At 43.6% G+C, this 27,663-nt stretch overlaps 1 long non-coding RNA gene across 2 annotated transcripts in view; it reads right to left on the bottom strand.

Moving 5' to 3' along the window:
- Positions 1 to 27,663, bottom strand: part of LOC140077653 (uncharacterized) — a 78,033-nt gene that overhangs the window by 10,388 nt on the left and 39,982 nt on the right. The window contains exons 2-3 of one of the 2 annotated variants that reach the window (XR_011849807.1): positions 6,531 to 6,607; positions 3,433 to 3,459 (exon numbers count right to left, since the gene is read on the bottom strand). This is a non-coding gene — a long non-coding RNA (uncharacterized lncRNA). Of the gene's footprint in view, positions 1 to 3,228; positions 3,460 to 6,530; positions 6,608 to 27,663 lie in introns of those variants that run through there. The other variant, XR_011849806.1, reaches the window with a different exon arrangement.

The raw sequence follows: 27,663 nt of genomic DNA, 5'->3' as shown, positions 1-27,663 counted from the left end.
ACGATCCCTGAGGTGCGTTGTCCGACCAGGATGATGTCCGGCACGAATCACTAAGATAGTGCGCCCGATATCCTGCATGTGTCGCTTCCCCGCTCAGGTCCGCCAGAGTTCACCTTCTTCTTCCCGTTGTATGTGAGTGGATGTCTTGCGACACAATTTGAATTTTAAATCTCACGCTTAGTCCGAATCAGCCGGGTTGTACGACGGACATCCCCCCCAATTTGTCTTGCATGAAAGTCGGCACTATTACGTCAAAATCCGATCGTGTAATGGTAGGGTCGGTGATAGAATCTACCCTGGGTAAAGCAGTACCCTTAGACCCCAGTGTATATCTTCTGAATATCCTCCCTGAAACCTTGGGCAAGCAATCAGCTAAACTACTTTTACACCTCCTCACAGCGGCAAAATGCCTAATCTCCTCGAAGTGGAAACAAGTGTCTCCCCCTTCCCGAAAAGATTATTGTGTTAGGATACAGGATGTTCGTACAATGGAGCATTTGACAGCCTTGTTGAACAACAAACTGGAGAGTTTTAATCTAGTGTGGGCTCCATGGGATGACTTCTGGAGAAGCAGAGACATTCTCTGAGTAACAATGCTCTATCAATGGCCAATAGACCTTTTGATGCGCCGTATTAGGGATACCTGAACCGACACCCAACTTCCCCTTTGTGTTTTACCCTTGTCTCGTGTCTATATAGTGTTCAGCCAACACTGCCTTACTGTTACACTGTTATCTTGTTATACGGTTTTTATGTTTTATAATAATATACTATCCTGGCTGCGACCAGGGATACTCCAGTCATTACTATGTACAATGCTATTTTTTGCTATGAAACATGGAATGTCTATAAAAAGGAAAAATCAATAAAAATACAGTTAAATAAAAAAAAAAAAAATCCGATCGTGTGCGCCAAAAACCCCTGTTAAAAGCGGCACAAATCGGAAATAGTCGGGAAACCAGACAGAAATGCAGTGTGCAAACAAAGTAGTAGTAATGGATCTTGAACTACCCCACTGCAGAGAGAACACATAGGAAAGTGTGTAGGGGCTCTACATGGGACCTTATTAGTCCACTTTTTAGTCAGTTTTAAAATTGAACGTAAATAAGACCAAGGAAGTGGTTATTCATGAACATCTACCACCAGGATGAAGGATTGTAAACCAAGCACATTGATAGTACATGCTGGTTTGTGCCCTCTTTGGCAGGATCCCCTCTTCTTGTAGCTTCTAAGGACCTTGTTTTAAAGAAATAAAGTTATGCAAAGGAGCCTAAGGAGCTCCAGACTCCATTGACATCTATGGAGCCCGAAGCCCCTCAGGTTTTTATTCTGAAAAAAGGTCCTAAGAAGCTAAAAGAAGAACAGATGTTACCAGAGGGCCACACACCAGCATGTAAGCTGGTCCGAATCAGCCGGGTTGTACGACGGACATCCCCCCCCAATTTGTCTTGCATGAAAGTCGGCACTATTGCGTCAAAATCCGATCGTGTGTGCCAAAAACCCCTGTTAAAAGCGGCACAAATCGGAAATAGTCGGGAAACCAGACAGAAATGCAGTGTGCAAACAAAGTAGTAGTAAAAAAAAAAAAGTTAGCAAAGACACAAAGACCCACTGATTGAACTGGAAAGAATTTAAAGGAAGTAATGGACACCACCCCCAGCAGCTGGATTGTTTAGCCATCCATCACTCAAATCACAGCTGCACACAGAACAAACTTAACCCCTTAATGACCAGGTCCTGCGTATTTAATATTCCATGCAGTGTACCAGGAAGCAGGAAAAGAAAATTCCAAATGCAGTGAAATCAGTGAAAATGCATTTGCGCAGTTTTCTTGTGGGCTTGTATATACGGCTTTCACTGTGCTCTCACTGTATTCTTTGGTTTGGTACGATCACAGGGATACCAAATTTATTCCGGTTTTATAATGTTTTCATATATTTACAAAAATTAAAACCTCCTGTACAAAAAAAATTCTCCATTTTGCCATCTTCTGGCACTAATAACTTTTGCATACTTCAGTGTACGGATTTGTATGTGGCATCATTTTTGACGACTTTTGATGACGTTTACAATGCTAGCATTTTAAGGACTATATGCACTTTTTTATATTTTTCAAAATGGAAAAAGTGGCACTTTCGACTTTGGACGCTGTTTTCTGTTACGGGGTAAAATGCCGGAAATAACCTATATTATATTTTAAAAGATCTGACATCTTAGGACGTGGCGATACCTAAAATTTTGTATGGTGTACATACTTTGATTTAGTCACAATTCCTGCCACAATGGCGGTCTGCACATTGCCTGTAGCCTGTGCCTGTTCAGGTGCAATTATACACCAGGTCAGACCTGGCACAGAAGAGCCCTTGCAGCGCAGCCGATTAGCCTGGGTGGAGGGAAGTAGCATCATACGCTGGTGCACTTAGCACCAGCCTATGATCAATGTGCCCCTATGTGTGTATATGGTGTGATTATACTGTATGTCCAAACATATGATGACCTATATAGTATGGCCAACATTTATAAAAATCCCTGCGCCAGTTTTTTGTCTTCAGTTTGCATGTTCTTTTCCAACAAAAAACTGAACAAATATGGCTCAATGTGGGTATATACTGTATGTATAGGTGTATAAATGTATATCAGTGCATAAATGCGTGTGTGGGTGTACAGCTTTATGGGGCACATTCACTAAGGCCCGTTCATCAATTTTCTGTCCGATTTTGCACGTTCTTTCAAGTGCAAGAAGTGCTGCACTGTTCTTCATGCGACTCAAACTTCTGCACTGAAGTCTGGTGCACAGCCAAACCATACGCCACATTTATTATGCAAAGTCTGACAGAAATGTGTCGCAAGGTAAAGGTGTACCAAAAGAAAATTGGATGCACGCTGTCAGGGCAGTGCAAGGGACGCCAGATTCATGAAGAACGGGCGCCAAAAATCCTGAATCTGGCGTCCCCTGCACACTACACAGGCAAACTGCAAATAGTACAGACTGCACTGTATTTAGTAAATGTGCCCCATTGTGTGTGTATATGAGTATATAAATGTGTGTACAATTATGTCTATTTTTTAAGGGAAGGGGGCCCATACAGATGTCCGCTATGGGGCCCATCATCTCCCAGTTACTCCACTGTCTTTAAGCATTTCTATAGCCCCAGATAAATGTGGTGTATAGAATATTATTTAATGTAAATTTGGCAGATTTCTGCTGTAAACGGACTGGTATATATGCCCCCAAAGTACCTTAAATACTTTCCCTGTATTTGTAAATGTAAGAAAATAACGGTAGATACTAAAATAAAAGACCTGAACATAACACTTCCATGAGATATGGCGCGGTGCTGCTGGGAATACATTTTTATGTCCAGTGTTAAAAGCAGAGGAATCCAGATAGTAGCACTACAGGGACAGCAGTCAGCCCTTCCATCTTCTCACCTGCAATTTATTTCTTGTAGACTTCACCTAAGAAAACAAACAAACAAAAAATGACTCTTTCACGGTTTAGGATAATCCAGCTTAGATTGTTAATGGATATATACAAAAATGTATGAAAAATACCAAAAATTATGGTAATCAAGCATTCCGTTTATAAGCCATAATATTTTAGAGATTAAATATCATTAAGAGTTAGAGGCAAAACACATGGCGGATTTATCAAAGCTTATACTGACCTTGATAAAAGGAAAATTCCCGAAGCAAGGGAAGGAATGGCAACCATTTCCCCCTTTACACCAATTGTAAACCCCATAGCAAACTTCTGATTGGGGCCCCCTTCCTGCTTAAAAAGACATATATTACACTCATATAAACACACACAATGGGGCAGATTTACTTACCTGGTCCGTTCGCGATCCAGCGGCGCGTTCTCTGCGGTGGATTCGGGTCCGGACGGGATTCATCAAGGTAGTTCCTCCGTCGTCCACCAGGTGGCGCTGCTGCGCTGAAAAGCATCTGAACGCGCTGGAATTCACCGGGCTGGACCAAGTGAAGGTAAGCGCGTCCCAAGCGACACATTTCTTTTTTTAAATGCAGCGGTTTTTCCGAATCCGTCGGGTTTTCGCTCGGCCACGCCCCCCGATTTCCGTCGCGTGCATGCCGGCGCCGATGCGCCACAATCCGATCGCGTGCGCCAAAATCGTCGCAAAACAGAAATATTCGGGTAACACGTCGGGAAAATGTGAATCAAGCCCTTAGTAAATGACCCCCATTATTTATAGTACCTATATACATAAACATATAGTTATTCACTCATACACACATGCACACATACACTCACCGGCCACTTTATTAGGTACACCTGTGCAACTGCTGGTTAACACTTAATTTCTAATCAGCCAATCACATGGCGGCAAGACATGGTCAAGACAATCTCCTGCAGTTCAAACCGAGCATCAGTATGGATAAGAAAGGTGATTTGAGTGCCTTTAAACGTGGCATGGTTGTTGGTGCCAGAAGGGCTGGTCTGAGTATTTCAGAAACTGCTGATCTACTGGGATTTTCATGCACAACCATCTCTAGGGTTTACAGAGAATGGTCTGAAAAAGAAAAAACATCCAGTGAGCAGCAGTTCTGTGGGCGGAAATGCCTTGTTGATGCCAGAGGTCAGAGGAGAATGGGCAGACTGGTTCAAGCTGATAGAAAGGCAACAATGACTCAAATCGCCACCCGTTACAACCAAGGTAGGCAGAAGAGCATCTCTGAACGCACAGTACGTCGAACTTTGAGGCAGATGGGCTACAGCAGCAGAAGACCACACCAGTTGCCACTCCTTTCAGCTAAGAACAGGAAACTGAGGCTACAATTTGCACAAGCTCATCGAAATTGGACAGTAGAAGATTGGAAAAATGTTGCCTGGTCTGATGAGTCTCGATTTCTGCTGCGACATTCGGATAGTAGGGTCAGAATTTGGCGTCAACAACATGAAAGCATGGATCCTTCCTGCCTTGTATCAACGGTTCAGACTGGTGGTGGTGGTGTCATGGTGTGGGCAATATTTTCTTGGCACTCTTTGGGCCCCTTGGTACCAATTGAGCATCGTTGCAACGCCACAGCCTACCTGAGTATTGTTGCTGACCATGTCCATCCCTTTATGACCACAATGTACCCAACATCTGATGGCTACTTTCAGCAGGATAATGCGCCATGTCATAAAGCTGGAATCATCTCAGACTGGTTTCTTGAACATGACAATGAGGTCACTGTACTCAAATGGCCTCCACAGTCACCAGATCTCAATCCAATAGAGCATCTTTGGGATGTGGTGGAACGGGAGATTCGCATCATGGATGCGCAGCCGACAAATCTGCGGCAACTGTGTGATGCCATCATGTCAACATGGACCAAAATCTCTGAGGAATGCTTCCAGCACCTTGTTGAATCTATGCCACGAAGAAATGAGGCAGTTCTGAAGGCAAAAGGGGGTCCAACCCGTTACTAGCATGGTGTACCTAATAAAGTGGCCGGTGAGTGTAGAGCATGTACACATCACATATACAGACATTTAGGGGCACTGACCAGGTCACTGGAGTTCACTAAAAGGGCACAGTCCATCTATAATGCTGCATACGGTGATCATGCGCCTGAAATCATGATCCTGACACCATCTTTTTAGTGGTGCATCTAAGTTCTAGGACATGCAACACAATTTATAAGTTAAATACGGCGCTCAGTCCGAATCAATCGGACCGTCCACCGACACGCCCCTAATTTGTGACACATGGAGGCCAGAGCCACTGCGCTACAAAAAGGGTCTTGTGCGCCACAATCTCAGCGCAGACACTTCTTAAATACCTGTGCAAGAAGGGGCACAATCTGACAAAAATGAGCAGCGTGACTCTTAATAAATGAGCCCCATACAGTGCCATATACAGACAAACAGCATATAAACACAAATACAGTAAAAAGTCATACACGTCACAGATACACACATGTACAATATATATACATCACATATATGTTATATATATAATATACTGTACAATGTGCAGCATAAAATGGTGCACATCCTCCATTCTTTAGTCTCAGATCAGATGTTGCTGACAATGTGGGCCCCATAGCAGCTGCTATGGTTGATGCCGCTGTAGTTAAGCCTCTGAAGCAAATGACTGATTCTGTATGGCAGATAGTAAAATATGAAGGGACCACTTCTTTATATGTGTAGAGATAGATAGATAGATAGATAGATAGATAGATAGATAGATAGATAGATAGAAAAGAAGCAGCACTCCAAGGTGTAAGAACTTTCCACAAGTAGATAGAAAGGTAGGTAGCTCATGGCTGATGAACATCTTGGGTCTCTGTAAGATTTCCTATAACATATTAATGGATCATCAGAAAACATGCTCTGTCTCATTTCTTCCTTCCTCTGGGCTATTGCAATATACTGTGAAAATAGGAGGTTCTCTGATAGCTCATTACTGTACACAGGACATACAGTAAATAATAAACTAGTTGTCATGATGTGCACCACAGAAACCTCTGACACATCTTATGGTTGATTTATGGTGTTATCAGTACCGCTGTGTTATGTGTACCTGGGTCCTTCCTCCATCTCACCATGAAGGTGACTTTGTGCCGTGCCATTTGTTCTCAAGGTGCCTCCTGCTTCATTCTGAAAAGGAAAAAAATACAACATCATTCTGATTTTATATGTACTGCTCCAGCATACAACTATAACGTAACCTTTCAGATGAAATATTGAGCTCTAAATCATTCCTTACAGTACATTAATAGAGCACCTAGTGATATTCCATGCTCAGGATCGCTCTAACCCATTCTTATCCTTGTGGTTCTGTTAGCTACAGAACCAGAGATACAGGCGGTTAAAAACTGAGTTGAAAATGCAAGATTTATATAAAGATCCAGTTTGCACCTATGTCTGCCTGTATCTCTGGTTTTCTGGATCACAGAACCATAAATGTGATACGAAAGAAGAGATACTAATGACCATATGCCACATGGATGCCTCCAGTCTGTGCCAGTCATTGCACTAGTTGCCAGTCTCCTTCTGAATACAGTTTAAATCAATAACCCTCATCCACAAAGCTCTGCATAATGCTGCACCTCCCTATCACTCCTCTCTCTTCTCAGTCTGTCGTCCAATCCGTGCTCTGCGATCTGCCAGTGATCTTAGATTATTCTCTTCCTTAATTCCAACTTCTCATGCACTCACCAGGACTTCTCCGGAGCTGCACCAATTCTCTGGAATGCCCTACCCCAGGCTATCACACTAATACCCAACCCCCAATGCTTCAAACGTCCTAATAAAACTCATTTCACACTCGCTAACTGCATGCAACTTTAACTCTTTGCTAACCAATTCTGGGTAATACCCCGGTCTGTTATCCAGAAAATCCTTCTCTGCAGTCCCACTGACTATGCACTTTGGGAGCTTATGGCTGGTTCAAGAAGCAGTAGTTTTCTTTATTAAATTATTTTATTCCATCCCTTTATAAAAATGTCTGGACCATGATACAAGCTTTTATACCTTCTTGTGTTACCCCCTCATCCTCATGGACTGTAAGCTCTTGTTGTTACTCCATAATGACTCATTTCATTTGTATATGTTCCCCAGTATCTGTAAAGCGCTACAGAATTTGATGGTGCTAAATAAATAAAGATATGTATTATTAATATTACACCAAAAGCATCTACTGTAACTATTATAGAACTAAAGATAAGGGCAGGGAAGATACGACACCTCCCCAGCAGCCTCTAAAAAGAGACTCATGACAGGACAAATATGACTCATGCTCTTTTCAAATGACTTTGGAGATTTTTTTTATAGGTAAATAAGCAAGATTTCACATAAAATAGGAAATTCGAGAACCCACAACAATCAGGCGATACAACCCAACAGTGTGCCCTAAAATTGTACCATTTTAAAAAGGTTTTTGACTTTCCAGAATCGATATCTTCTTTATTTGTTCTAAACTCTTCTCTGTTTACTAATTCACCTCTAATTTATTTAGCAGCACTTAAACCCTTCATCTTTTAGTTTTCCTTTACTCCATGCACTAGGTAGAAAAAAAAGGTCTCTTTACCTTCTCCAATGAGTAGAGGAGCCTGAACCGCTACCAATAAATATGTGTTTATTGCAGATAAATCATAGTTTAAAACCAGTACACATTGTACCTGACGTAGTACAGTCACGATACGCATTGCCTTGTAATTCTTACCAACCACACTTGTACCCGCAATAGGTCTATAATTTTGTGAGCAGGACTGCTCCGCTCATCATGTGAGGAGAACCTGCACAATCAGAGAGGACCAGTTTTCCTCCCACTGCTGATTGCTTATATATACTGCTCATCTATTGTGTGATTATAAGGAAGGTGGAGGGCTTACACTCCTGTACCTCAGGACAACTTCTTAAAGGAATTTTCCAGAAGTTAAAGTGTTGTTCTAATCTGGCATTTAATAATCTGCCATTTATATACATTTCTTCAATTGTATGTCATTTAAAAAGTGTACCTCTGTGAGGATAATTTCCCATCAATGTAGCCATTTTGTCTCTTATACATGAGATAGTTGACCTTGGATATGACCACTGCTGGTGGAGGGATTGCACAAAGAAACAAATAGTTTTTGTCTTTGAAATTTTACTGTTTAAATGGTCACTGAATCCAGGTAGTCAGGCAGGGCTCAACACCGCATGTGTGGTCACTGCTGCCAGGGTGCATGGGTGGTTGTATCCAATAACAGCTTATTATAAGGGACAACATGGCTAAATTTCTGGGAAATTATCATTACATAGGAAAATTAATTTTAATAATATTTAATAAAAGAAATGTATATGGCAAATGAAAACACATTAAATGTGAATGCCTAGATGGAAATGCCCCTCTAAGTACTGATATCCGATATTCAGGATAGGTCATTGAGATTAGTTTGGTTAATCCAATATTTGCTACCTTTCGAAGAGGTGGTCTCTGCAGCTTCCCTGGATAGTGTGATCACATTTTTATTCAGTGTTGAATAGACTGAACTCTGAAATCTTGTCAAATAATTCATTAGGGCAATGTCTTCTGTTGGACCCGCAACACACATATATGAATAAGTCATCAAGCCACTTTCACAGACTCAGTCCAAAAGATTCCAAACTGGAGGTTCTGTCTTCAATAAAGAAAATATGGAAGATTCCGATGCTTAACCAACCTTTCAATAAGGGACTTCACGAGAAACAGCTGTGCTAAAATGTGAATATCTTAAGTTCTACGCTGGCTATATGATGGTTAAACAAGGGAGACATTCATATGGGAAAAGTTGGCAGTGAGGTGAGTACAGACACATTTCCATTTTTCATTTCCAGGTTATATGATGTTATGGACTTGTGTGTGATCTCACCAATATAGGTTACGGAATATTACGGAGCCGTGTGAATGTTGGTAGAGGCTTAGTGTAAAGTGTGAACCGGGTCTATGCAAGAGGACATTATATAGGATTATTTTATTTTTTTTAATGGAAAGCTGTTCAGTTTGGCAAGAATTCCAAGACACTATGAATATTTCCTCCAGCTTTCACTCGCTGCTTATATTCATATAATCATATTGTATATTATAGTAGCCCTAGAAGCCCTGTACCCTTTTTTGATTTTTTTTTTCCTTGCAAATTTTATTTCACACCATTGCAATACTAGCAAAAAATTATTAGGGTGCATGATTTTCCTTTCCTTTTAAATAACTCAATTTACCCAATATCCTTGCGATATTCGATTTTATAAATCTGGTATTAAAAAAAAGGTAAAAAAAATGAGAAAAAAGAACCATTTGGTTTTTATCTGTTGTTACATCTGTATCCACCATTAGAAAATCTGTGCAGTTTGCCTGTGAAGTGTAAGGGTGCGCCTGATTCATAATCACGTTCTTCATGATTGGCGCGCGTTTTTTTGGTGCACTTTGTTCATGCTGCAGAATCCAATGTCCGACGTCTGCATGGTTCGACTATGCAGTAGGTGCAGCCGTGAGACGAAACTGGTGCAGACACTTTATAAATACATGTGCAAGCAGTTTGCACATACTTTTCAGTGCAAAGTCAGACAGGAAACTGGCGCAACTTCTTTAATAAATGTGGAACAGTGGGGCTAAGGGGGCTACTAAGGGTCCGAACGCCCCACTTTGTTCGGGTTTCCCGAATATTTCTCTTTAGCCCTGAATTGCCCCGGGTTTTTGGCGCAAGGGATCGGATTGTGGCACATCAGCGCCGGCTTGCATGCACCAGAAATGGGGGGCGTGGCCGCCGGACAACGAGACGGATTCGGACAAACCGCAGAATTTAAAAAAGGAAATGTGTTGCAAGATGAGCACTCACATGCACCGGGAAGAAGCAGGTGAACTCCGGCGGACCTAGTCGCAGAAGCAACACATGCAGGATCTCGGACGCACGATCTTAGTGAATCGCGCCGGACCCGAATCCTCGTCGGACAATGCACCGCGGGATCTCAACGGGACTGGGTAAGTAAATCTGCCCCAGTGAGTGAAATTGTGGCATTGAGATGCATGGCTACTCGATATTCTTCTATGGTAAAAGGATTTAGGAGTCTGGATTCTTGAGCTCAACCTGGTCCTATCATATCCTGTAGATACCATGTGCCATGAATGTACTAGATGGGACTAAACCACAATTCCATATACAGATCACATACAAAGGAACTCTTTTATTCGAAATAAAAATCTTCTAAATTTGGATCACCACTTCAAATGACTCTCCATTCCGATCTCATTGTATCACAGATATGAATTCGAATAAATTTGGACATGAAAAGAATTGTGCTATGTACTTACAAATGGATTCATAGACAACTTATTATAGAAACAACAAAGTAAATTCATCAAAGTCAAGAAAGCAGAACATCTCAGACATTCTAGCTACACTTGCATCTGCTATACAACAACAGATGTCTCAGAATGTCATCTCACAAATACATGGCAATATAAGTAAGAAATAATTATCCGAAAATGCCGACAATGCACAAACTGCACATGTACATGTTCACCACAACAAATGGCGGCTGTACTGGTCACCGGCTACATGTCTGTGCAAGGAGGCCAAGCTCTTATACTGGTTTATAATTCATAGATTATTCATTACTTCATTTCATCACTGACTGGTGATGAACATTTCTTTTATATAAATATTAAGATCATATGCAATGTGTAGAATCTGTATCAGGCGTAATAGAAAACATAGCAGGAAATTGAATATTTCAGTTGGGTAGATTATGAGTCAATTCTCTGCACTCCCATCATCTCTATATTCTGTATACGGCTTCCCCTTTACACCTAGTAATCCTTATAGTCTCTCATGTGCAACCCCAAAAAGTTGCCATCTCCAGCCCTGAACAAGAATGGGGCAGTTAGTTGGTTATCCACCTTATTTGTGATTGGAAATAATGGTGATGTTGTAGCACATAGGGGTTACTGCCAATACTACCACTTCATAGGACCCCCCCTTCATATGATGTAATGGCCTCCTGTAGGAACATAGATCCCAAGATATGCAGGTCATCAAGACTTTATTACAAATAATAATTTAAATGAATAATTATTCCTGTGGACTCACAAAATTGGAAAAAATCATGAGCATATATCATAAAGCAGACAACATTGCCCGACTCAGTTTTACCTGAAGTGGCTTTTTCCGAGGCATGTTGGAAAGTATACATTGGACAATATTTATCTCACAAAACTCAAGCAATTGGTCTTCTTCCCGGAAGATTACATCTGTGTCGTGGTCTTCTGCTGTTTATCTGAGAAGGCGCTGAATTGTATTTGCTGCTTTTCAGTGCCCAGTCTGAACTGTGCTCTGTTACTGGACATCTGCAACCTGGACCAGTAAGAGTTAAAGGGGTTTTCCCATGAAAGAAAATTCTCAAATTTCAATCCCCTAGTGACATTAACACAATAAAGTTCATTTTTAAGCCTTTTCTTTACAATTTTACTCAGTTTTATTGCAGTTTTAGCTCCGATCACTCCCAAGGCTGCTCAGTGTAAGATTCCAGAATGGGGGCGGGGACTTTCTAACCAGACACATTTGGACTTATTTACTAGTCCAAGGTCCCGCGGATCGCACTTTCGTTGGCTTTTAGACATTTTCGGGATTTGCACCCCTGTGACAGCTATTTAGAAGGGGATTGTGTTACACACAATCGGATTTTGGCGCCGACTTTCATGCAACAGAAATTGGGGGGGGGGAAGGCCGCCGGAAGATCTGACGGCTTTGGACTGAGCGCAGGATTTAATTTTAAAATTGTGTCGCAAGACATGCACTTACATACACCGGGAAGAAGAAGGTGAACTCCGGCGACCTGAGCGGGGAAGTGACACATGCAGGATATCGGGCGCACAATCTTTGACTGCATTATCATCGGACAATGCACAGGTGGGATCGCGACAGCACTGGGTAAGTAAATGGGGCAGATTTATTTACCCGGTCCAGTCGCGATCCAGCGGCACGTTCTCCGACGCTGATTCGGGTTCTGCCGGGATTCACTAAGGTCGTGTCCACCAGGTATCGCTGCTGCGCTGAAGTCCGCCGGAACTCACCTCATCCGCCCCGGTGTATGTGAGAGCTATTTTTGAGACAAAATTATTTTTTTAATTCCGCGTTTTTTCAGAATCAATCGGGTTTTCTAACAGCCACGCCCCCCGATTTCTGTCACGTGAAAGCTGGCGCCGATGCGCCACAATCCAATTGTGTGCGCCAAAATCCCGGGGGAATTCGGCGCAAATCGGAAAATTTCGGGAAACCCGGCAGAAAAATGTGATTCGGACCCTTAGTAAATGAGACAGTTTGGACATATATCTGTGAAATGCTGCATAACAGTGAATTAGAGAAAATGTTATTTGTTATCCTCAGTACATTTAAGAAACTTGACTTTATTGGAATACCCTTTTAAGGCTTGCACACCATGACAGTAACAGTCTGCCTAGCTCTTTGTCACTCAATTCTGCTATTCTTGCTACTCCTGGTTTGTCCCTGTTTTTTTGACAATTCTTTACTTGGTGATTAGTCTTTTGCTTGCTCTCTATAAGGGGAACTGAGACTCAGGAAGACAAACAGGACAGTGAGCCCTAAGCTAAACCCCCCAAAGCCGAGACCTCCCTATTGCCTCAGACAGTCTTAATGGCACTGGACAACTGGAGGACAATCCCTCCTTAGGTCTTTGTGCACACATGGAACAAGACAAACAAACAAAAAACACAACAAGGCAGAGTGGACAAACCAAGTCCAAAGGGTAGTAAAGAGATTCAGAAAAACGTACAGAGCAAGTGTGAAAGAAGCCAGACAAGAATGAGGCCAGCCAGCCACTAGAGCCCAGCTCAGACTGGTGGGCAAGTGTGTTAAAGGTACACCAGGACAAGTATGTTAAATGTACACCAAAAAAAGTTGGTGCACTCTGTTGGGGCTGTGCAGAGGGCACCAGATTCATGAAAAACGTGCACCAGAAACCCTGATCCTAGCCCCCTTGGCACACTACACAGGCAAACTGCAGCACTGTCCTTAGTAAATGAGCCCCAATGTCTCCTAGTGCAGATCCAGGAAGGCGCAGACACTCTCTCTTTTATGACTCAAACCATTTACAACCCCAAATTGTGTTTTCAGTTTGTTTGTCCTGTTTTGTGTGTGCACTGTGCCATAGGAAGGAAATGCATCCTGTAATTGGCCACTAGTTAGGATGGGACCAATCACCTTGCAGGTGACAGTTTGGGGGGCTAAGTATTAGGGCTCACTGCCTTGGTCCGTGTCCTGCAATAACAAAGCCATTGTTAAAAGAAGAAGAGGTGCTGCTAACTAGCATTGACACCAGCAAGTCCCAAATTAGTATTTTCTGCTTAAAATGTATTATTTATGTCCAGCTACACAGATATCTGTGTTTGTCTTTTACATTATTGGGGACATTAGTAGGGGCTTAGTGTTTGGGGTGGATTTTTTTACTGCTATACTATTTTAATTGTTTTTTATCTTGCTCCGCCTGTCTATCATTTACCAATTAATAACTGTTATTGTTAAGATTTCCTTTTGTTTATACAAATAAATAAAGGTGAAAGTTTACTAATCTACCTATAATTCAGGATTGGAGACTCAAGACAAAAAACCGATATAAAATAGGAATAAATTGGGGCACATTTACTTACCCGTTCCCTGCACGATCCCCGAGGTGCGTTGTCTGACGAGGATGAACTCTGCTGCGATTCAACAAGATCATGCGCCCAATATCCTGCATGTGTCGCTTCCCCGCTCAGGTCCACTGGAGTTCACCTTCTTCTTCCTGGTGTATGTAAGTGCATGTCTTCCGACACAATTTGAATTGTTAAATCCCGCGCGTAGTCTGAATCAATCGGATCTTCTGATGGCACGCCCCAGATATGTGTCGCGTGAAAGCCGGTGCGATTGCGTGCGACACAATCCCCGCTACAATCCCTGAAAAGTCTGGAAACCCGACGAAAATGCGGCTGCAGGACCCTTAGTAAATAATCCACAATGAGTCCAACACTATCTAAAAATCTGCCAATCTTCCCTATAGGAGTAAAAGGGTCACATGGGTTTAATCTACTTAAATAAAAACTAGAAAGCAAATTTTAGAAAAATCATCTTTCTATTTATTTTTGTTTTTTTTTTCTTTTCTACTATCCTGGAGAGTGGTAGTAAGGGATAAATCTTATATAAGTGCTGTAACAAGTACATCCACCAATATTATAATGCAAATTTGTAATATTATTTTTCAATAACATAAATAAAGAGTTAAAAAATTGTTTTACACGTTTGGTAAATACAGTAGATTACAAGGTCAGCGTTATTTGTAATGATATGCTCTTCGTTATATGCCGACGTCTAACATTTTGGGAAGCCACGTCGGCCATCTCCTCCCTCCTTCACTTGCACTTTTGTTCTTGCCTTCTGCTCTTCTCCAGACTTCTGCCTCGTCTACAGTCTTTCACAGCTGGAATCACGCTGTTTTTAAATTAGACAAGTGACAAGGAGCGTCCCAGTTCCTCCACTATCATTCCCTCCTCCTTGCAGCTCATCAGCGCTGATAAAAAGCCATTGATCCAGAACACCAATCAAAGCTGTGAGGGCTCCTCCTCAATTTGTTCACTTAATTGTGTATCCAAGTGATCTTCATTAAACATTACAGGGTCCGCTAAGGCCTATTGATTAACACAGACCAGGGATAATTCACTTTGCATTATTCTGTAGTAAAAAACAGTTTTTTATCCATCAGCCTCTCCAGGGAGCAAAATAGAGGTTATGCAGACACAGCAATTAATTTGGTACAGGATTGATTATCATCTCATTTGTTATACCGGAAAACCGTGTGAATATTTTGCTGTTAAAATTATTCAGTTGAATAGTTTAAGGGATTTTCATATGCAAGAAAATCCCCATGATCATAGTATATACAGGGGAATCAGCCTGCATCTGCTGTTCATACACAAAGAAAGAAGTAAACCAGAACACCCCACCCTCATGCAGCACAACTACCCACATGTGTAATGGTATTTTACTTTTATTTAAAAATCTCAGAAGTTTAATGTCACAAACTTTTTAAGTTACTATTTATTTTATTATAAATTATCTACATTAAAGGATTTAGATTACATTAAATCTACCATCAAAATCGAGCATGATAAACCAAGGATACTTACTCATAGATCCAGTAACCATGACTGTGATAATCTTCATACATTGCTTATCCATGGCTTCCTTCCTTCTAAAATCAACTTTATAAGTATACCAATAAACCTGAGGGATTATCCTAGCCCCTCTGTGATCGGGTTTTACAGGCTTTTACACTGTCTCGCCCGTCCCCCTGCTTTCTCAGCACTTGTGCAGTGAGCCCTTAATGCTGTATTCTCAGTGCTGAGGGAGCAGGGGGGGTTAGTGAGATAAAAAGGCTAACTATTAGGTTGACGGAAGCAGCCAAGAGCAGTTTGGGGCCTGTCCATCAAGAAAGCCATGGCTTTTATTGACCAAGCGTAGATCACCATTAGCATACTTAGTAGTGGATTATAAAATAGGTTGTTTGGGCTATAGTCTGGGGTCCAAGCCTTCTGGCCACTAGAATCAGCCACCAAATTTTATACTGAGAAGGACCTTCATCCATGAAATTATTGCACATCTGTTCCTGCTCTCAATACACATGTACACAAGAGTCTTTTCACCGTACACAGACCTTTTGAAATTCCTCTAAAAGGTCCTGAAACCGCAGACTGAAAGCAGCAGAAGGGGCACATTATCCATTCCCCAAGAAGCTGATTCTAGTCCATATGTAGGATGTGATTCCAAACTTGTAGGGGCTATAATATCCAAGGCAGACTTAATCCGCTGCTGAGTATACTGTGGGGCTCATTTACTTACCCGGACCTGTCGCGATCCAGCGGCGTGTTCTCCGACAAGGATTCAGGTTTTCCGGCGATTCACTAAGGTCGTGCGCCTGGTGTCCACTAGGTGTCGCTGCTGCGCCGAGGTCCGCCGGAGTTCACCATCCTATTCCTGGTGCAGGTAAGTGTGTGTCAAGCAACACTTTTTTTTTTTTAAATAGCGCGATTTTTCCAAATCCATCGGGTTTTCCGACGGCCACGTCCCCCTTTTTTTGTCGCACACAATCCGATCGTATGCGCCAAAAACTCGGGGCAATTCGGCGCAAAACGGTAAACTTTGGAAAAAAAACGGCGGAAAAACGAGATTCGAAAATATGCCCCTGTGTGTCCACTTATACATTTCTTCTACTTTCAGCGAAATCCAGATTGGGAATTAAGATATATCAGAAATACTTATTTAAGGATCAGCTATACAGCCAATCATTTTTAATTATTAACACATAGCATAAAGTGCTAACTCCGAATAGTAACCTCCTCAGTTGGATCATAATGTTAACCTAAAATCAGCAGAAGAGTTTAGATCTGAGACACTAAACACATAAGACATGTTCCTCTTACAAGGATTGTTTTGCATGTATTTTGTTTTACATTTCACTTACAACTGTTATTGTGATGGGCACGTACACCTCCTGACAACGTGTGAACTCCAAGATGAGTGCACTTGACAATCCTCGCCTTTGGCAGAACAAGCCAAAAGCAGAAAAATAACTAAATTTCAAAATGATACTATGTGAAAAGTGTTGTAGCCTTCATCGCCCACTGAAAAACATGACAGTCATGCGTATCAAAACCTAAACAAGTTCTTGTTGGGGCCTTTCAAGGATTGTTGGTAAAAGGAGAGGTTTACTATGGATCACAAGGCGCTTGAGCCTGAGGCCTCCAAAATTCCTAAGATACGAAGCTATGAACATGCCCCAGGACAGAAGTGGTTAATAATGGAAGGTGCCGGAACATTAGGCGTGCTCCGTCCTGTACTGCCCGGGGATTGTTGCCATGGAAACCCCTTACACCTGAGTGAAGCAGGTGGCAAGAGTTACAGTGACAGACACCCTCAAGGGAAGCGGGAAGGAGAGAAAAAAGAAAGTGTTAGGTTATACAGAGAGAAATACAAATCTAATTGTGAACAATGTCTTCCAATAAAACTGGTACCTTCAGGAAATATCAAGATATATTAATGTTACCAAGACAGAAGAACACAGACATCACCTCTCACTTCTGAGCAGGCTCACCTGCTGCCACCCCGGCTTCTCACCAGCTCATATACACAACAAAACTAGCACAGGTCACAGAATTACGACAATTTCTCATTTTATGTGTTTAATCGAAATGTTACCACGGGAAGGAAGCAAAAAAATAATAATTCCTGTCCCTTATTTCATTTTTAATTGAATATTTTATCTTTACCCGACCCTGGATTTGCCTCTTCAGGCTTCTTCTGGGGTATAACTGTGCCATCTTTTATACAGTTCACCATTAGCTTCTCAAAAGCATAATAAATAATAAGCAAACACAACGAAATGTGTTATAAGACGCCATAAATATATTATTTATCTCTTTATAATTTAACTTTTCCTTTTGTTTTATATTTAATATTTGATTTCCTCATTACATTAACCTCTTAACGCTCAGCGTCCGATATATCGGACGCTGAGCGCAGTGACTTAGCGCTCAGCGTCCGATATATCGGACGCTGAGCTGATGCCCTTTCGGCTCAAGATCTGAGCTGAACCGGCATCGGGAAACACGGGGTGCCGGCTGTGACTGATAGCCGGCACCCCAGTGTAACACCCGCGATCGGAGTTGTCTCCGATCGTGGGTGCTTAACCCGTTAAATGCCGCGGTCAGCGCGACCGCGGCATCTAACATGCAGCTGGGGGTTCTTTCCCCCATGATCGCCCCCCCCCGAACCGTTTTCGGGGGGCGCCGATCGTTGCTATAGTAACTCTGGGGTCCGATCTGGACCCCAGAGTTACCTGCAAGAACTGCCAGTAAGATGGCGTCTGTGACGTCATCTTACTGGCACAGTGCCAGCCTATGCAAGTGTATAGGCTGACACTGATAATACTCTGCAATACATCAGTATTGCAGAATATTATCATGAAGAAGCAATCAGATGATTGCTTCTTCATGTCCCATGGTATAAAAGTGAAAAAGTAAAAAAAAAAAAGTTATTCAATAAAAAAATAAAGTAATAAATCACTAAAAATGCCCAAAAGCCCCAAAACATATAAAGAGACATATAACTCAAAAAAAAGTCTAAATCATAAGACAAACCCCACATTAATAGTATCACCGCGTCCGTAACAACCCGTAGAATAAAAGTAAATCATTATTGAACCCCCACGATAAACGCCATAAAAAAAAAACTGTTATAAACCCTCCAAAAATTATGATTTTTACCTTTTCAATCCCACAAAAAATGCTATAAAATGTGATCAAAAAACCATATGTACTCCGACATGATACTGGTGCAAAGTACAACATGTCCCGCAAAAAACAAGCCATCAACCAGCTCCGTATGTAACAATGTTATGCCACTTGGAAGACGGCAATACATAAATGATAGATTTTTCCCCAAATTAGGGTTTTGTTTGACAAATTTAGTAAAACGTAAGAAAATATATTCATGTCTGGTATCCCCGTAATCGTATCATTCCATAGAATAAAGATAACAGGATTATTAGGCTATACGGTGAACACCAAAAAAAAAAGAAGTAAAAAATCCAGTACAGAATTGATGCTTTTCTACTCATGTCCTCAAAAAAAGTTCCTAAATTTTAAACAATAGGTGATACAAACCCAAAAATGGTAACATTGGAAAAAGCATCTCATCCCGCAAAAAAAATGGCATCACATGGCCCCAATAACGAAAAAGCGAAAATTTTATAGCCTTCAAAAGGGGCCAATGAGGAAACTAAAATCCTGGCAGCTGCAGGGCCCTCCTTCCCTTCTGCGCCTCGCTGTTCCCCCATAACACAAGTCACGGCCACATGTGGGGGGTCTTTGTACTCAGGAGTAGAGATGAGCGAACATGCTCGTCCGAGCTTGATGCTCGTTCGAGCATTAGCGTACTCGAAACTGCTCGTTGCTCGGACGAATACTTCGCCCGCTCGAGAAAATGGCAGCTCCCGCCGTTTTGCTTTTTGGCGGCCAGAAACAGAGCCAATCACAAGCCAGGAGACTCTGCACTCCACCCAGCATGACGTGGTACCCTTACACGTCGATAGCAGTGGTTGGCTGGCCAGATCAGGTGACCCTGGGATAGACTAGCCGCTGCCCGCGCTGCTCGGATCATTCTGTGTCTGGATGCCGCTAGGGAGAGAGCTGCTGCTGGTCAGGGAAAGCGTTAGGGTGTTCTATTAGCTTACTGTTAGGCAGGAGTGATTCTCCAAGAACCCAACAGCCCTTCTTAGGGCTACAATAACGTTCTACTTTTTTTTTTTTTATTTGCATCTAGTACCATTTTGTGAGGAATTAGCAGGGGGACTTGCTACCGTTGTGTTTAGCTCTTAGTGGCACACATATCCACCTCAAACACCAAAGTGGGAAAATTTAGTAGGGGTTGGATTTCAATTAGGCACAGTATGCCATTTTTCCTTTTTTATTTTACGTTTATTTTGTTTAATAACTCAGTGTCATCTCATCTGGCATAGTAGTGTGCTTTCATACTTGGCTAGAAAATAGCCATAGGAGAATCCAAACGGCTTACGCCTACAGTAGCGTTATATATTTGATTTCTGGTTGATCTGCTGGTGGCTGTACTTGCTGCAGTGCATCTACTAGCCAATTGTGAGCAATTTGTAGTGAGACTTGCGACCGCTGTGTTTTGCGCTTAGTGACGCACATATCCATTGCAAAGACCGAAGTGGGAAAATTTAGTAGGGGTTGGATTTCAATTAGGCACAGTCTGCCATTTGTCCTTTTTTATTTTACGTTTATTTTGTTTAATAACTCAGCGTCATCTCATCTGGCATAGTAGTGTGCTTTCATACTTGGCTAGAAAATAGCCATAGGAGAATCCAAACGGCTTACGCCTACAGTAGCGTTATATATTTGATTTCTGGTTGATCTGCTGGTGGCTGTACTTGCTGCAGTGCATCTACTAGCCAATTGTGAGCAATTTGTAGTGAGACTTGCGACCGCTGTGTTTTGCGCTTAGTGACGCACATATCCATTGCAAAGACCGAAGTGGGAAACTTTAGTAGGGGTTGGATTTCAATTAGGCACAGTCTGCCATTTGTCCTTTTTTATTTTACGTTTATTTTGTTTAATAACTCAGCGTCATCTCATCTGGCATAGTAGTGTGCTTTCATACTTGGCTAGAAAATAGCCAAAGGAGAATCCAAACGGCTTACGCCTACAGTAGCGTTATATATTTGATTTCTGGTTGATCTGCTGGTGGCTGTACTTGCTGCAGTGCATCTACTAGCCAATTGTGAGCAATTTGTAGTGAGACTTGCGACCGCTGTGTTTTGCGCTTAGTGACGCACATATCCATTGCAAAGACCGAAGTGGGAAAATTTAGTAGGGGTTGGATTTCAATTAGGCACAGTCTGCCATTTGTCCTTTTTTATTTTACGTTTATTTTGTTTAATAACTCAGTGTCATCTCATCTGGCATATTAGTGTGCTTTCATACTTGGCTAGAAAATAGCCATAGGAGAATCCAAACGGCTTACTTGCGCCTACAGTAGCGTTATATATTTGATTTCTGGTTGATCTGCTGGTGGCTGTACTTGCTGCAGTGCATCTACTAGCCAATTGTGAGCAATTTGTAGTGAGACTTGCGACCGCTGTGTTTTGCGCTTAGTGACGCACATATCCATTGCAAAGACCGAAGTGGGAAAATTTAGTAGGGGTTGGATTTCAATTAGGCACAGTCTGCCATTTGTCCTTTTTTATTTTACGTTTATTTTGTTTAATAACTCAGCGTCATCTCATCTGGCATAGTAGTGTGCTTTCATACTTGGCTAGAAAATAGCCAAAGGAGAATCCAAACGGCTTACGCCTACAGTAGCGTTATATATTTGATTTCTGGTTGATCTGCTGGTGGCTGTACTTGCTGTAGTGCATCTACTAGCCAATTGTGAGCAATTTGTAGTGAGACTTGCGACCGCTGTGTTTTGCGCTTAGTGACGCACATATCCATTGCAAAGACCGAAGTGGGAAAATTTAGTAGGGGTTGGATTTCAATTAGGCACAGTCTGCCATTTGTCCTTTTTTATTTTACGTTTATTTTGTTTAATAACTCAGTGTCATCTCATCTGGCATATTAGTGTGCTTTCATACTTGGCTAGAAAATAGCCATAGGAGAATCCAAACGGCTTACTTGCGCCTACAGTAGCGTTATATATTTGATTTCTGGTTGATCTGCTGGTGGCTGTACTTGCTGCAGTGCATCTACTAGCCAATTGTGAGCAATTTGTAGTGAGACTTGCGACCGCTGTGTTTTGCGCTTAGTGACGCACATATCCATTGCAAAGACCGAAGTGGGAAAATTTAGTAGGGGTTGGATTTCAATTAGGCACAGTCTGCCATTTGTCCTTTTTTATTTTACGTTTATTTTGTTTAATAACTCAGTGTCATCTCATCTGGCATAGTAGTGTGCTTTCATACTTGGCTAGAAAATAGCCATAGCTATAGGATAGCATTGTTTGGTTTTAAAAACTCAAAAACACAAAAAAAAAAAAAAAACACAAAAAAAAGTTTAAAAAAAATTAAAGCTATAACTCTCATTTTAAAAATGTTTAACCCGAGGGCTAGGGGTAGAGGACGAGGGCGGGGACGTGGGCGTCCAACTACTGCAGGGGTCAGAGGCCGTGGTCCTGGCCGGGGTGAGACACCACCTGCTTATGAGGGAGCAGGGGAACGCCGCAGAGCTACACTCCCTAGGTTCATGTCTGAAGTTACTGGGACTCGTGGTAGAGCACTGTTGAGGCCAGAACAGTGCGAACAGGTGATGTCGTGGATTGCTGACAATGCTTCGAGCAATTTGTCCACCAGTCAGTCTTCCACGCAGTCCACCCATGTCACCGAAATCGCCACTCCTCCAGCTCCTGCACCTCAGCCTCCTCCCCCCCAGTCTGCCCCCTCCCAGGAAAATTTGGCATTTGAACCGGCATACTCTGAGGAACTGTTTTCTGGACCCTTCCCACAGTCACAAACCACTTGTCCGGTTGCTGCTGAGCAATTTTCCGATGCCCAGGTTTTCCACCAGTCACAGTCTGTGGGTGATGATGACCTTCTTGACGTAGTGGAAGTGTGTAAAGAGGTGTCCGACGATGAGGAGACACGGTTGTCAGACAGTGGGGAAGTTGTTGTCAGGGCAGGAAGTCCGAGGGGGGAGCAGACTGAGGGATCGGAGGATGATGAGGTGACAGACCCAAGCTGGGTTGAGAGGCCGGGTGAACACAGTGCTTCTGAGACGGAGGAGAGTCCTCGACCAGAACAGGTTGGAAGAGGCAGTGGTGGGGCCAGACGGAGAGGCAGGGCCAGAGCTGGTGCATCAGCGCCAAATGTGTCAACTAGTGAAGCTCCCGTGGCGAGGGCTCTTGCGGCGAGGGCTAGATCTTCAGAAGTCTGGAGGTTCTTTAAGGAAACACCGGATGACCGACGGACTGTGGTGTGCAACATTTGCCAAACCAGGCTCAGCAGGGGTTCCACCACTACTAGCTTAACTACCACCAGTATGCGCAGGCATATGAATGCTAAACACCCCACTCAGTGGCAACAAGCCCGTTCACCTCCGGCCGTGCACACCACTGCTCCTTCCCCTGTGTCAGCTGCTAGTCAGCCCCCTGCCCAGGACCCTGCCACAAAAACCCCATCGTCGCCTCCACGATCCTCCACAGCATCCACCAGCGTTCAGCTCTCCATACCCCAGACGCTGGAGCGGAAACGCAAATATAGTGCAACACACCCGCACGCCCAAGCCCTTAATGTGCACATCTCCAGATTGCTTAGCCTGGAGATGCTGCCCTATAGGCTAGTAGAGACCGAGGCCTTTCGCAACCTCATGGCGGCGGCCGCCCCTCGGTATTCGGTCCCCAGCCGCCACTACTTTTCCCGATGTGCCGTCCCAGCCCTGCACCAGCACGTGTCAGACAACATCACCCGTGCCCTGACCAACGCCGTTTCTGACAAGGTCCACCTGACCACGGACACGTGGACGAGTGCTGCCGGGCAGGGCCACTATATATCGCTGACGGCACATTGGGTTAACTTGGTGGAGGCTGGGACCGAGTCTGACCCTGGGGCTGGTCATATACTGCCGACGCCGAGGATTGCGGGGCCTACCTCGAACCAGGTGTTTCAGGCCTACTATGCCTCCTCCTCCTCCCACCCCTCCTCCACCTCCTCCTCCGAACTACCATCCGTGGGCACGGCGCCATCAGTCGGTAGCTCTAGGCACAGCAGCAGTGCCGTTGCTAAGCGACAGCAGGCGGTGCTCAAACTGCTGAGCCTAGGCGATAAAAGGCACACCGCCCAAGAGCTATTACAGGGCATCACGGCGCAGACTGATCTGTGGCTGGCACCGCTGAACCTGAAGCCAGGCATGGTTGTGTGTGACAACGGCCGTAACCTGGTGGCGGCTCTGCAACTCGGCAGACTGACACATGTGCCATGCCTGGCCCATGTGTTAAATCTGATAGTTCAGCGTTTCCTCAAGACATACCCCAATCTGTCAGATTTGCTCACGAAGGTGCGCCGCATCTGTGCGCATTTCAGGAAGTCCAGCACAGATGCTGCCACTCTCAGGGCAGCGCAGCGCCGCCTCCAACTGCCCGCTCACCGACTGTTGTGCGACGTGCCCACGAGGTGGAATTCAACACTGACCATGTTATCCAGAGTTTACCAGCAGCGCCGAGCGATTGTAGACTGCCAGATGTCAACTTCCACCAGAACTGGTAGTCAGGTCAGTCAGCTTCCTCAAGTCTACAATGAGGAGTGGACGTGGATGTCTGATATCTGTCAGGTGCTGAGTAACTTTGAGGAGTCAACACAGATGGTCAGTGGCAATGCCGCCATCATCAGCCTCACCATCCCGCTGCTTGGCCTGTTGAAAAACTCTCTGATCAGCATGAAGTCGGAAGCTTTGCGCTCGTCACAAGAGACGGGGGAAGAAGATTCCCTTGTTGATAGCCAAAGCACCCTTAGGTCTGTTTCTCAGCGCATATCGGAGGAGGTGGAGGTGGAGGAGGATGAGGAGGAAGAGGAGGAGAATGTTGGCGAGACACAAGAGGGGACCATTGTTGAGTCCTTCACTGTTCAGCGTGTATGGGCAGAAGAAGAGGAGTTGGAGGAGTTGGAGGAGGAGGAAATGGACAGTCAGGCCAGTGAGGGGAGTGAATTCTTACGCGTTGGTACTCTGGCGCATATGGCAGATTTCATGCTAGGCTGCCTATCCCGTGACCCTCGCGTTCAAAGAATTTATTCCAGCACCGATTACTGGGTGTTCACTCTCCTGGACCCACGGTACAAGCAAAATCTTTCCACTCTCATCCCTGCAGAGGAAAGGAGTGTGAGAATGCATGAATACCAGCAGGCCCTGGTTCACAAGCTGAAACAGTATTTCCCTTCTGACAGCGCTAGCGGCAGAGTGCGTAGTTCTGCGGGACAAGTAGCGAGGGAGAGTAGGCGAGCAGGCAGCTTGTCCAGCACTGGCAAGGGTACGCTTTACAAGGCTTTTGCCAGCTTTATGTCACCCCAGCAAGACACTGTCACCTGTCCCCAGTCTCGGCAGAGTAGGGCTGATCTTTACAGAAAGATGGTGAGGGAGTACGTAGCTGACCATACCATCGTCCTAAATGATCACACAGCTCCCTACAACTACTGGGTTTCAAAGCTGGACATGTGGCACGAACTGGCGCTGTACGCCTTGGAGGTTCTTGCCTGCCCTGCCGCTAGCGTCTTGTCCGAGCGGGTTTTCAGTGCAGCTGGTGGCATCATCACCGATAAGCGTACACGCCTGTCGACTGACAGTGCTGACAGGCTGACGCTTATTAAGATGAATAAAGCCTGGATTTCTCATAATTTCCAATCTCCACCAGGTGAAGGAAGCTCAACCTGAATAATTGATCCACTCCTCCTCCTCCTCATTTTCCTCCTTCTCCTCCTCTTTGTACAGTAAAGCAGAGGAAACTGGCTATTTTTTGACAGGGCCCACTGGCTCTAGCTATAGTACTTTATGCATTTAATTTTTCTGGAGGGCCACCGACCCGGTCCTCTGTTTTAAACAATTTTTGGGAGTGCCACATACAGACACTCAATCTATTCAATTTTTCTGGAGGGCCACCTACCTGCTCCTCTGGTTTGAAAACTTTTTGGGACTGCCACATACAGGCACTCAATCGATTCAATTTTTCTGGAGGGCCACCTACCTGCTCCTCTGGTTTGAAAACTTTTTGGGACTGCCACATACAGGCACTCAATCTATTCTATTTTTCTGGAGGGCCACCTACCTGCTCCTCTGGTTTGAAAACTTTTTGGGACTGCCACATACAGGCACTCAATCTATTCTATTTTTCTGGAGGGCCACCTACCTGCTCCTCTGGTTTGAAAAATTTTTGGGACTGCCTCATACAGGCACTATCCAAATTAAATTGTCTCCATAGCAGCCTCCACACGTTGTCTCCATTGCTACCTCCAAAAGTCGTCCATATAGCTGCCTCCATACATCGTCCCTTTATCAAACGAGATGTGTCAGGCAGAAATTTGGGTTGTTTTCATGGATTCCACATCAAAGTTGTTAACTTTGTCGCCACCCAGCTGTGTAATCCACAAAATATACTAATAAACTTTTATCATTTACCAATATTATTTCAGCGCTTCTTGCGCATCTGTTTACATTCCCCTCACCCGCCATATCCCAAACTTATAAGAACGCTACTACACTTGATCTTATACAAAAGGTTCTTAGAAGTGCTGTTTGGGGAGTAGCCTAGAGACAGGGGCTTGGATTGGCGAAAGCTCGCCTGGCTGCGGAGCGCCAGCTCCATCCCAAGATCCAACTAACATAGTTTTAACTGCAGCACCTTTAATCTACTACTAGTTCACTGCCTCCATAATAATAATAATAATCTTTATTTATATAGCGCCATCATATTCCGTAGCGCTTTACAAATCATAGGAAACAAATACAAATGTAATGTAACAGAGCACAACATTTGTATGGAACAACAGGAGTGAGGTCCCTGCTCGCCAGAGCTTACGGTTTATGAAGATGATGGGGTAACACGAGGTAAAAGAATATTTAATGGTCAAGCCATTCTTCTTAGGGAATAGAACAAAATATAATAAATGGAATTGCTGTCGCTTGAACCACTCAGCCGTCATCTTATATACCAGGTCCAGGGTGAATGGGACTGTAGAGAAGTCTGGTGCCTGTTGGTTGCTGGATAACAGATGGGAGGACGACACAGGACGGGTTAGTAGAAGAGTTAAAACTTCATGCAGTTAATGAGTGTTATAGGCTTGCCTAAAGAAATGGGTTTTAAGAGCACGTTTGAAACTTTGGAGGTTAGGTATTAGTCTGATAGTCCAGGGCAGAGCATTCCATAGAATTGGTGCAGCTCTAGAGAAGTCTTGGAGATGCGAGTGGGAGGTCCGCACTAGGGTAGAGGTTAATCTAAGATCACTGGCGGATCTAAGAGCACGGGTTGGGCGATAGACTGAGATAAGAGAGGAGAGGTAGGGGGGTGCAGCATTATACAGAGCTTTATGGATGAGGGTTATTATTTTAAACTATTCGAAAGGAGACTGTCAGCCAGTGCAGCTACTGGCATGAACTGTAAGCATACATGGTCCCCTTATCAAACGAGCTGTGTCAGGCAGAATTTTGGGTTGTTTTCATGGCTTCCACAACAAACTTGTTAACTTTGTCGCCACCCTGCTGTGTAATCCACAAAAAATACTGGCAAACTTTTATCATTTACCGATATTATTTCAGCGCTTCTTGCGCATCTGTTTACATTCCCCTCACCCGCCATATCCTAAACTTATAAGAACGCTACTACACTTGATCTTATACAAAAGGTTCTTAGAAGTGCTGTTTGGGGAGTAGCCTAGAGACAGGGGCTTGGATTGGCGAAAGCTCGCCTGGCAGCGGAGCGCCAGCTCCATGCCAAGATCCAACTAACATAGTTTTAACTGCAGCACCTTTAATCTACTACTAGTTCACTGCCTCCATACATGGTCCCCTTATCAAACGAGCTGTGTCAGGCAGAATTTTGGGTTGTTTTCATGGCTTCCATGTTAACTTTGTCGCCACCCTGCTGTGTAATCCA

The sequence above is a fragment of the Engystomops pustulosus genome, chromosome 9 (genome assembly GCF_040894005.1).
Source record: "Engystomops pustulosus chromosome 9, aEngPut4.maternal, whole genome shotgun sequence".
Taxonomy (NCBI): domain Eukaryota; kingdom Metazoa; phylum Chordata; class Amphibia; order Anura; family Leptodactylidae; genus Engystomops; species Engystomops pustulosus.
This window is presented reverse-complemented; position numbering and strand designations above follow the sequence as displayed.